Source organism: Urocitellus parryii, chromosome 8 (genome assembly GCF_045843805.1).
Source record: "Urocitellus parryii isolate mUroPar1 chromosome 8, mUroPar1.hap1, whole genome shotgun sequence".
In the NCBI taxonomy this organism is placed as follows: Eukaryota; Metazoa; Chordata; class Mammalia; order Rodentia; family Sciuridae; genus Urocitellus; species Urocitellus parryii.
In genome coordinates this window covers 31,486,468-31,498,667 of record NC_135538.1, presented here as the reverse complement: position 1 = coordinate 31,498,667, position 12,200 = coordinate 31,486,468, and the positions used below count along the sequence as shown (strand labels likewise).

General features: G+C 40.0%; 1 pseudogene; it reads left to right on the top strand.

Moving 5' to 3' along the window:
* Window positions 1-2,892: 2,892 nt before the first annotated feature.
* On the top strand, window positions 2,893-11,115 carry LOC113176464 (trace amine-associated receptor 6-like; annotated as a pseudogene).
* Window positions 11,116-12,200: the final 1,085 nt, after the last annotated feature.

Genomic DNA, 12,200 nt, shown 5'->3' with positions numbered 1-12,200 from the left:
ACCTGGGTTCAATCCTGTGTGTGTGTGTGTGTGTGTGTGTGTGTATAAAAGTCACCTGCTTTGCACATGTGAATTGTGCATTGTGACTTATAGGAATTTCCTATGCAGCTTTTTGGAATTCCTACCACACTTTAAGCAGCACATTACCTGTACAATGGACTGATTAGCAACCACAAGATAAGAACTATGACCAAGATTCCAAGAAAATTGGTGTGAAATGTCAATCGGGCCCTCTGCAGTCATATTGAACTCAGAAATATCAAGTAACTGTGAAGAGGCAGAGTTTGAACAAGAACTGCAGAGTGTTTCTAATTTCCTGTACAGACAAAATCAGCAGGAGACTAAGGAGAGATGAAGGGATGAAAAGATGGAAATAATACTGGGAAGAAAAGTTTGATAGAGCAAAATCTCTTGAGAAGTAGAATTAAGAACATCTAGATTTCTCCAAAAGTGTAACTTTTTTCTTCCCCCAGAGATAGAGAAAGAACCAATTATAATACATTGATTCTCAAGTCTAAAATAACCAAATCAGGAAACTGTGAAATTGGTAACAAATAGGTGCTCTGTAGCTTGTGCAAAAGAGATCACCGGATTCATAGCCCTTCCAAGGCCTGGAGGAGATGTGCTGTATTGCGAGGAGGCCAGTACCCCACAAGGGTAGATTCCTGCTCAGGAGGTGTGAGCTGCTTGAGAAATAGAAAGTCTGAAATAATTAGTAAGAAATAACAGACAGAGACAGAAATTTAATTAAAAAGGAGTGCCTGATAGGTCTTCTAGTCCTGATAGGAGCTGGAACTGAACAACTAAAAAGTGGCTCTGGTTCTTTATTTAAGGGAGAGTTCATCAAAAGTTTCAGCATCAGGAGTTTGGGTAATCTTGTTTTGGTGCTTGCTTCTCTGTGTGGCAGGGGTCTTGAAATAAACAAGTTGGTTGGCATTTTGGCAAGCCACACCCATCTCCGAGAGGCTGTATGGCTCCAGCAGGTCACCCCATCTCTGATGCTGTGCTGCACCTTATTTTTTTAATTAGGTATATATGACAGCAGAATGCATTTTGATTCATTGTACACAATTGCAGCACAATTTTATACTTCTATGTTAGTACACGATGTAGCATCGCACCATATGTGCAGTCACACATATACCTAGGGTAATGATGTCCATCGCATTTCATCATCTTTCCTACCCCCCATACCCCTTCCCAACCTCTCCCTCCCCTTTATCCCATCAGAGTTCCTCTATTTTTCCCATTCGTCCCCCCCCCCATTATGGATCAGCATTCACTTATTAGAGAGAACAAAAACTGAATGGTATTGGCACCAAAATAGACATGTAGACCAATGGTACAGAATTGAAGACACAGAGACAAAACCACAGAAAGACAGTTATCTCATACTAGACAAAGTTGCCAAAAATAAACATTGCAGAAAAGATAGCCTCTTCAACAAATGGTGCTGGGAGAACTGGAAATCCATATACAGCAGAATGAAAAAAAAAAAAACTATCTCTCACCATGCACGAAACCCAACTCAAAGTGGCTTAAGGACCTAGAAATTATACCAGAGACCCTGCGCCTAATAGAGAGAAAAAGTAGGCCCAAATTTTCATCACATTGGATTAGGCCCCAACTGTTGAGAGCCACAGCCAAAGGGGCCCCAGCAAACTTCCAGCTGCCAGCAAACTTCCAGCTGCCGGCTGATGATTGGCTCACAGTGGCCCCAGCAACATCTAGCTGATTGGCTCCTCTGTGGTGATGTTCATTGGGCTGTTTCCCTGCCCTTCAAGCTGCCAGCTGATGATTGGCTCACAGTGGCCCCAGCAACATCTAGCTGATTGGCTCCTCTGCAGTCATGTTCATTGGGCTGTTTCCCTGCCCTTCAGACTGCCAGCTGATGATTGGCTCACAGCGGCCCCAGCAACATCTAGCTGATTGGCTCCTCTGCGGTCATGTTCATTGGGCTGTTTCCCTGCCCTTCAGACTACGGAACTGCTCATTGGGGGACTTCTTTGGCTCTGCCCACGCGACCTAGCCAATCGGCCTCAAGAGCAGGAGGATTGTGGGAGGTGGTTGTTGGTGTGTGTGGGAGAGGCGTGTGGAAGCCGGTGGTGGCAGTTGGGCTCTGAGGGTTTTTCCTGAGGAGCTGTTTTGTTTGGCGTTTGTAGTTTTAAAAATAAAGTTTGTTTCTTTTGACAAGTGGCTCCTGAATTGTGCCCAGCCAGACTGCGGCATTTGGTGGCTCGCACGGGGAGCGACTGAGGGTAAGTAAACTGCTCGCCCCTGAGGGCAGGGCGAGAGGATGGGTAGCCATTCTAAGATTCCTCTTTTGTTTTGCTTCATTTTTGTTTTAACTTGCCTGTCCCTGGAGATGAGTGAGAGGGAAGAAAAACCGCTCACATCTGAGGAAAAACTATTTGCGTCTGAGGAACAGATAGGGAGAAAGGAAGGATGGACATTTCAGTCCCTGGAGATGAGACGGAAGAAAAACCGCTCACATTTGAGGAAAAACTATTTACGTCTGAGGAACAGATAGGGAGAAAGGACGGATACACATGTCAGGAGGATAGAAAGGCTATAATGAAATTTTGTTGTTCCATTTTTATTGGATTCTGTCTCGGTTTTGTTTGCTGTTATCTTGCTGGGTTGTATTATAGAAATACGGGATCAGCAATTAGTAAAAAACAAACCGAAAGAGTGTTAAGTAAATTGTTAGAGCAAGGAAGCTTCCCAGTAAAATCAAGAGCAGTCAGGGCATACGTTGATATAATACAAAAATATAGCCCATGGCTTTTTAAGGAGGAGTTGTTAGATATATCACAATGGAACCATCATGGTGAGGATTTAAAAAGAATAGAAAAGAAAAGCCCAGGGACTCTGCCAGTTGGCACATTGCCAATGTGGACGCTCGTATCTGGCTTGCTTAGTCGAAAGCCTTCAGTTCAGACAAAGGTAGAGGAAGGAAGTTTAGAGCAGCAAAAGCCATCAGGGGAAAAGTTACAACAGGAGACTGTTAATAACATCTTTCTATTAGAGAGTGAAAGTGTCCAACCAACAGCACCACCTCTACAGGAGACTGCTACTAACAGCATTCTATCACCAGAGGGCATAAGTGTCCAATCAACAGCACCACCTCCATATGCTAGGAGACTCCCAACCCCCGCAGTTGATAGTTGGGATCCTGAGACAGGATCTCAAGTATGCCCTGTATTTGAGGTAGGAGGGCAGCGAATTCACCAGGGTTTATTTTACAAAACAGTGAAGGAGCTAAAAGAGGCTGTAACAACCTATGGTCCTCAAGCACCCTTCACTGTAAGCTTGATCGAATCCATTACCAACTTAAACATGACGCCAGCAGATTGGGCTAATATGTGTAAAGCTGTGCTAACTGGAGGACAATACCTGTTATGGAAGGTTGCTAATGAGGAATTTTGCAAGGAGACGGCTATGGGAAATGCAGCAGCTGGTTATCCTCAGAGAAATCTAGATATGTTGTTAGGAAAGGGACCTTATGAGGATCGGCAGCAACAACTTGCATATGATCCTGGTGTATACGCACAAATTGCTGTAGATGCACTTAAGGCATGGAAGACTTTACAAGGACATGGAGGTTTACAAGGTCAATTATCTAAGATAATACAAGGAGCTAATGAACCTTATGCTGAATTTGTAGATAGGCTTATTCAAACAGCTACCAGAGTTTTTGGGAATACAGAACAAGCAATGCCATTAATAAAACAACTGGCTTATGACCAAGCGAATCGTTGGTGCAGAGATATCATTAGACCATGGAAACAGGAAGATTTAAACAAATATATTAAATTGTGTAGAGACATTAATGAACAAGAGCAAGTCATGGCAGCTGCAGTAAAACAGGCTTTAGATGCCAGAGACATTAATGAACAAGGGCAAATTGTGGCAGCTGCAGTAAAACAGGCTTTAGATGCCAGAGACATTAATGAACAAGGGCAAATTGTGGCAGCTGCAGTAAAACAGGCTTTAGATGCCGGGCCAAGAACATGCTACAATTGTCAACAAGCAGGACATTTTAAAAGGAATTGCCTCATAGGAGGAGGGTTTAACAATACTAGGTATCAAAGGAATAGAATACCGGGTATTTGCCCACGATGCTGTAGAGGGAGACATTGGGCTAATGAATGCCGTTCTCAAACCACCATAGAGGGTACTCCATTATCAAAAAACGAGCAAGGACAAGGTTTTTATCCACAATATCGTGGACAAAGGCATCGGGCTCCGTTGCCAAAAACGGACAGGGGGCTCCAATGCTCCGGGGCCCCAAACCACAAATATACGGAGCTCTGGAGGAACCCAGCAACCCCAGCAACCCCATCAAGGTAGTGCCCAGGGCATCAGATCCCTCGTCAGACAGACTAGAGGGAGCGCAGGGTTGGACATCTGCGCCTCCGCCAAATCAGTACTAACTCCAGAGATGGGAGTTCAAATCATTCCCACAGGGGTGAAAGGACCTCTTCCCAAAGGAACAGTAGGCTTATTATTGGGACGCAGCTCTTCTACTCTAAAAGGACTTTTGATAAGTCCTGGGGTAATTGATCCCGATTATGAAGGTGAAATAAAAATTATAGCCAGTTCTCCAAAGGGTATATCAGTAATTTCACCAGGAGATAGAATAGCACAGTTACTAATAATACCAAGCCTACATGATAAATTTTCCAGTCATGCTGTAGAAAGAGGTTCCAAGGGATTAGGCTCCACAGGTGTAGATTGGGCTATGCTTTCTTTAAATTTAGATTCTCGCCCCATGCTAAAACTAAATATTCAAGGACATGAATTTAATGGGTTACTGGATACAGGTGCAGACCTTAGCATTATCTCTCTTCAAGAATGGCCAAAACATTGGCCATTACAACAAGCCACTCAAACGCTTCAAGGCCTAGGAGTGGCGAATAATCCCGATAAAAGTGCAATGGTATTAGATTGGAAGGATCCTGAAGGATGTGAAGGAACTATACAGCCATATGTATTGGATCATCTTCCTGTAAATTTATGGGGACGAGATGTCTTAGATCAATTAGGTTTGACATTAACAAATAATGTCAATCAAAATGCACCCACTATTATGGCTAGACAAGGTTTTAGGAAAGGAAAAAGATTAGAAAAACAAGAACAAGGTATAGCAGCACCAATACAAATAAATCAAGGAACAGACAGACATGGGTTGGATTTTCACAAAGGGCCACTGAGACAATAAAAATTACCTGGAAATCAGAAAGACCAGTATGGGTTCCTCAGTGGCCCTTGACTAAAGAAAAGATACAAGTAGCCCATGATCTGGTCAAACAACAATTAGTGGAAGGACATATACAACCTTCTGTATCTCCCCATAATACTCCCATTTTTGTCATCAAAAAGAAATCTGGTAAATGGAGATTATTGCAAGATTTAAGAGCCATTAATAATGAAATGGTCATTATGGGACCTGCTCAATCGGGGATTCCTCAGTTGTCTGCTTTGCCAAAAACTTGGTATGTTTTAGTTATAGATATTAAAGATTGTTTTTTTTCAATTCCAATTCATCCTGAGGATAGTCCACGTTTTGCATTTACTATCCCTGCACTAAATCATGAAGGTCCTGATCAGAGATATGAATGGAAAGTACTCCCTCAAGGGATGGCTAACAGCCCAACTATGTGTCAAATTTATGTTAACAGAGTAATCCAGCCACTTAGAAATCAAAATCCTGAGCTACAAATATTTCACTATATGGATGATATATTATTAGCACACAAAGCTAAAAACACATTGCTAGAATGTTATGCCACACTTACAAACTTATTAAAAAATTATAATCTAGAGATAGCAATAGATAAAGTACAATTAAATTTTCCAATTAATTATTTGGGAGTTCTATTATCCTCAACCATGGTCCATCCACCAAAAATTCAAATACGAGTAGATCAACTCAAATCACTTAACGACTTTCAAAAGTTATTAGGAGACATAAATTGGATAAGGCCTTATCTAGGTATTCCAACAGGAGAATTGGGACCTTTATTTGATATCCTAAAAGGTCCATCAGATCCAAATTCACCCCGAATGTTAACACCTGAAGCAAGAAAGGCATTAAAAATTATTGAAACATATATGGAAAATATGCATTTGGATAAAATTGATATAAGTTTGCCTTTATTATTTATTGTACTACCAACAAAAAATATTCCTACAGGAGTATTTTGGCAAGAAGGTCCATTATTATGGATACATTTATCTTATTCTCCTAACACTATTCTTACTAGGTATCCTGAGGCTGTAGGACAATTAATACTCAAAGGAATAAAAGCAGCAAAGGCAGTGTTTGGAATTTCTCCTAATAAAATTATTACTCCATATACTATGAATCAAATTGATGAATTAGCTAATGAATTAAATACTTGGGCAATAATCATGTACAAATCTAATGTTTCATTTGATAACCACTTACCATCTAATCCTTTATTGTCTTTTTTGTCATTGCATCCTGTAATTTTTCCAAAAATGACAAGAAAAACACCTATCATGGATGCTCCAAATATATTCACTGATGGGTCAAATAATGGTACAGCAGCAATAGTTACACCTGATCGAACTTTTACATTTTTAGTACCCAAACAATCAGCTCAAAAGGTAGAGCTTAATGCAGTATTACAAACTTTTGTGATATTTAAAGATTCTGTATTTAATTTATTTTCTGATAGTCAGTATATAGTTAATGCTATAGTATCCCTTGAAGATGCTGGTAGGATTTCCCCTTCTTCTACTGTTTTCTCTTTGTTTTCCACTATACAAAGTTTAATCTGGGGCAGAAAAGATCCATTCTTTATAGGACATATCAGGGCACATACAGGATTGCCTGGAGTCCTTAGTTTGGGCAATGATTTAGCAGATAAAACTACACATGACGTACATATTTTCTCTATACTAGAAGAAGCTATAAATTTTCATAAAAGGTTCCATGTCAATGCTAATACTTTACAAAAGCGTTTTAAAATAACTAAGGAGCAAGCTAGACAAATAATAAAACAATGTCAAAATTGTGTGACCTTTTTACCACAAGTTAATCTTGGAGTCAATCCTAGAGGATTGATACCTAACCATATTTGGCAGATGGACGTCACACACTTGCCAGAATTTGGAAAATTAAAATATTTGCATGTTACAGTTGATACTTCTTCTGGATTTTTGATGGGCTCCCTTCATGCCGGAGAAAAAACTAAAGATGTTATAGCTCATTGCTTACAAAATTTTGCCACTGTGGGCATTCCAAAACAGTTAAAAACAGATAATGCCCCTGGTTATACGTCTACTTCTTTTAAACAATTTTGTTCATCATTTGGCATTACTCATATAACAGGAATCCCATACAATCCACAGGGACAAGGCATAGTTGAAAGAGCTCATCAAACTATTAAAATGTACTTATTAAAGCAAAAAGACAGAATTGGGAAGGGGTATATATTCCCCAAAGATAAACTTAAAATAACCCTTTTTACTCTAAACTTTTAAAATTTGGATTCATCAGGACTTAGTGCTGCAGAAAGGCATATGCGTCCAAAAAATGTACATAAGCCCAAGGTACTTTGGAAAGATATTCTAACAGGACAATGGAAAGGTCCTGACCCAGTAATTGTCTGGAGTCGGGGGTCTGTTTGTGTGTTTCCACAGGAAGAACAGTAGCCGATTTGGATTCCAGAGAGATTAACCAAGGTCCTGACCCAGTGATTGTCTGGAGTCAGGGGCCTGTTTATATGTTTCCACAGGAAGAACAGCATCCGATTTGGATTCCGGAGAGATTAACTAAAATCCTGACCCAGTGATTGTCTGGAGTCGGGGGTCTGTTTGTGTGTTTCCACAGGGAGAACAGCAGCCAATTTGGATTCCAGAGAGATTAACTAAAGCGAATTCTACAGACCAAAAAGAAGATGATTTGGCTCAAATCAATAATAGCTGATATCCAAAACTCCAATTTGGCTATCCTTACATCTGCGACAGAACCAGGATGCTTTTTTCAATATCTGTTTTATTATTGCCCTTTCCCATATCATGAAGTTCTATTTTGTTTTTTGAGCTCATACAGACCTAGGTTAATGTTTTGCTGATCAGTTCTATTTGTTTTCTTTTTTGACTATTGAGTTTTTAAACATTGCAATGGAGATTTCACCTGTAAAAAGTTATAAGGCCTTTACTATTATGTTATGTGTTGTATGTATTATATTATGTGTGCACACTTGTGTTTTGTGTTATATGTTTGAATGTACATATGTCCATATATCATATATGATGAGTGCTCATAAAAAAAAAATGGATCCAAAATTTTTTTTTTTATTCACGTGATTTAAATGGTTTAATTTAAATTGGGTAAATAACTGTTAAGAATTATTTTAATATGTAAACAAAAAAGAAGGTTAACAGATCTGTTTGTTTACTTTCACCTATCTTTTTCATTATATTTAATAATTCTTTTCAAGATAATGTAAATTGTTAAGAAAATTGTTTTCTTTTAGTGCCTTCTGGAATGTTACACAATGTTTTCTTTAGCCATTATTGCCAGAATTTCTATCTTCATCCCAGTGCCAGTGAAGAATTGTTAAGAAAATTGTTTTCTTTTAGTACCTTCTAGAATGTTATATAATTTTTTCTTTAGCCATTATTGCCAGAATTCCTATCTTCATCCCTGTGCCGGTGAAGACAAAGATAAAACTAATCTACAGTTTCTGCAATAGCCATCACTGAACCGCTTACAGAACTTGCCTAAACTATGTGTCACTTGTATGCATTGTAAACTCACTTGTATGCATTGTGAACTATCTGTTGGTGCAGCGACTTGTGGCAGTGTTGGAGTATTGATTTGGTATATCTTCCTCCCTTCTGCTTGTAATGATCGTTCAGCTATTTGGGGGCCAACAGAGGTGAGGCAAAGAACCTCACCCCCCCCCGCTGGTACTTCTCCACAGGTGTGGCTGTATACTGGACCGGTAGTCAATGACGGGTAAGATCCAATTACAATGGTACCAACCTAAGACAGGAGGCTGACGCCCTGAGGTCAGCTCATCCGAAGACGGGTAAGGACCATATGTAGTATTGGACAACCTAAGGCAGGCACGGTCCCTAAGCCACATGCTTGTTGTTTAAACATAGAGGGGGAGATGTTGAGAGCCACAGCCAAAGGGGCCCCAGCAAACTTCCAGCTGCCAGCAAACTTCCAGCTGCAGGCTGATGATTGGCTCACAGTGGCCCCAGCAACATCTAGCTGATTGGCTCCTCTGTGGTGATGTTCATTGGGCTGTTTCCCTGCCCTTCAAGCTGCCAGCTGATGATTGGCTCACAGTGGCCCCAGCAACATCTAGCTGATTGGCTGTGGTGATGTTCATTGGGCTGTTTCCCTGCCCTTCAAGCTGCCAGCTGATGATTGGCTCACAGTGGCCCCAGCAACATCTAGCTGATTGGCTCCTCTGCAGTCATGTTCATTGGGCTGTTTCCCTGCCCTTCAGACTGCCAGCTGATGATTGGCTCACAGCGGCCCCAGCAACATCTAGCTGATTGGCTCCTCTGCGGTCATGTTCATTGGGCTGTTTCCCTGCCCTTCAGACTACGGAACTGCTCATTGGGGGACTTCTTTGGCTCCGCCCACGCGACCTAGCCAATCGGCCTCAAGAGCAGGAGGATTGTGGGAGGTGGTTGTTGGTGTGTGTGGGAGAGGCGTGTGGAAGCCGGTGGTGGCAGTTGGGCTCTGAGGGTTTTTCCTGAGGAGCTGTTTTGTTTGGCGTTTGTAGTTTTAAAAATAAAGTTTGTTTCTTTTGACAAGTGGCTCCTGAATTGTGCCCAGCCAGACTGCGGCACCCAACTTTCTTAACAAGACTCCTAAAGTACAAGAAATAAAATCAAGAATCAATAAATGAGATGGATTCAAACTAAAAAGCTTCTTCTCATCAAAAGAAACAATCAATGAGGTGAAGAGAGAGCCTACATTTGGAGCAAATTTTTGCCACATGCAGGTCAGATAGAGTACTAATCTCCAGGAGATCAAAAGAGCTCAAAAAAAAAAAAACACCACCAAATAAAACAAACAACCCAATCAATAAATGAGCTGTGCTGAATTTTCAATGGATCTAGGTAGGAAGCCACGTGAACCCAGAATTCCCAAACCAGCAGGATTGCGCTGGGAGTTCCTGATACTAGGCTTTCCTGCCTGATGGCTTTGATCTGGTTCATGCACAGTTCATGGACGGCTCCTGGCAGTATTGGGCACATTATAAGTTTAGGAAATGGTCAACATTCCCTTTTCCATCGTGATAGCCATGGTCATTTTGTAGGAGATGGAACCTGCAAAGACCATCCAGATCTACTTTGGTAGAAGGAGCCAGACTGCATCTCATCCTTCAGATAGTTTGGGAGACATTTCTGCAGTTTTCACACTTGCTGTGATGTGGAATTTTACTCTTCTCTCTTCCACCTACGTTTCATCTTCATCAACAGGTACAGTGCTATTACTGACTCTTTGGTCTATCCTATTGAATCCACAGTGTCTGTGCTGAGAATTTGCATTGGCATCTCCTGGACCCTGTGCCTGGTGTTCAGAAGTGCTGTGTTCTATACAGGTGTCAGTGATGATGCAGTGGAATGATTATCCAGTGCCCACAACTTCATAGTAGGTTGTCAGCCTATTATAAATCAAATTTGGATTTTGGCAGATTTTCTGTTATTTTTCACTCCTACCTCTATTTAATAATTTTTATAGTAATATTATTTACGTGGCCAGAAAAACAGGCTAAAATGGTTAAAAATATTAGCAAATCAGAGTCATCCTCAAAGAGTTACAAAACCAGGGTGGCCAGGAGAGAAAGAAAAGCAGCCAAAACCCTAGAATCACAGTGGTAGCCTTTGTCATCTCATGGTTTCTGTATTCAATTCATTGATTGATTCTTTGGTGATTTTATAAGTCCTTCCTATGTTTATGAGTTATTTTGCTGGTTTAGTTATGGTAACTCTTTTCTAAATTCTTTGACTTATAATTTATAATACCCTTGGTTTAAGAGATCAGTAAAACTTACTATGACCAGCCGGGTACTAAAAGACAGTTCAACAACCATACATTTATTTTTCTAAATCAGCTAACTTTGATAAAGGAATTCATTGACATCATGGGAATTTCCCAGTCATTATGACAGTTAACACAGGAAATGCATATGATACATTAAATTGAAGAGGGGAAATGTCACCTCAATTCTACAGCATAACCTTCATGCTAGCAGCTTCTTGGTGAAATAAACATCCTGAAGCATTTGAGAGAAACATTATTTACTAAATGATAATTGACACAAGATGCACACTTCCCAGATTCCGCAAACCTGCCTAGTTCCTTGCTTTGCTCTGTGATTGATTATTTTCCCCTTGAAGGCCTTCCATTCATGCTTCAGTTCTGTGCCTTCCAAAGGTTCAATTCCTTCTTTCCTGTCAACATTTTGAACCTGTGTCTTCCTCTACCCTGCATTTACTTGGTTTTAATTTTTAGAAATGTGAGGGTTTTTTGAAGGGGTCCAGTCTTTCTTCTGCTCCTATTAGGACTCTTAGTTATATACAGCAACCATTTCAGGCTCAGAATGGAATCATATTTTGTATTTTGGGAGTTTTTTTTTTTTTTTTTTTTTTTTTTTTTACAAATGCGGGAATAACCATGAGCAAATGGTACAACTTCTGCAATTGCTATTGCAGAGTGATTGTCTTAGATTAGATTGTTTTCCTTGTTCTGTAAGGTTTTATATTGTATCTCCTAGTAGTAATGTAGGGCAATTTTCTTTTCGTTTTCTATAAATGCTATCCAATGTTTGTATACTGTTGTAGATAAAAATAATAATGCAGGCTAGGGTTATAGCTCTGTTGGTAGAGTGCTTGCCTTGCATGCTCAAGGCCTGGATTCTGGGTTCAATCCTCAGCACCATACCAAAAAATAAAATAAAATAAAGAAACGGCTATAGGGCATTTTTTTTGCAAAAAAAATATTGTTAAGTACCTTACCTTATATCCCTTATGAAATCAAACTAATTCTCTTCTAGATAATAAAAAATTAGGAGCAAACATTACTCATAGTTTCTTGTTGTCAGAATCATAACAGAAAACCCATATAGATTCATGTACTAAAATTTTGAACTTCAAAAGTAAACAAGGTAAATTTTTTTTAAAGAGAGAGAGAA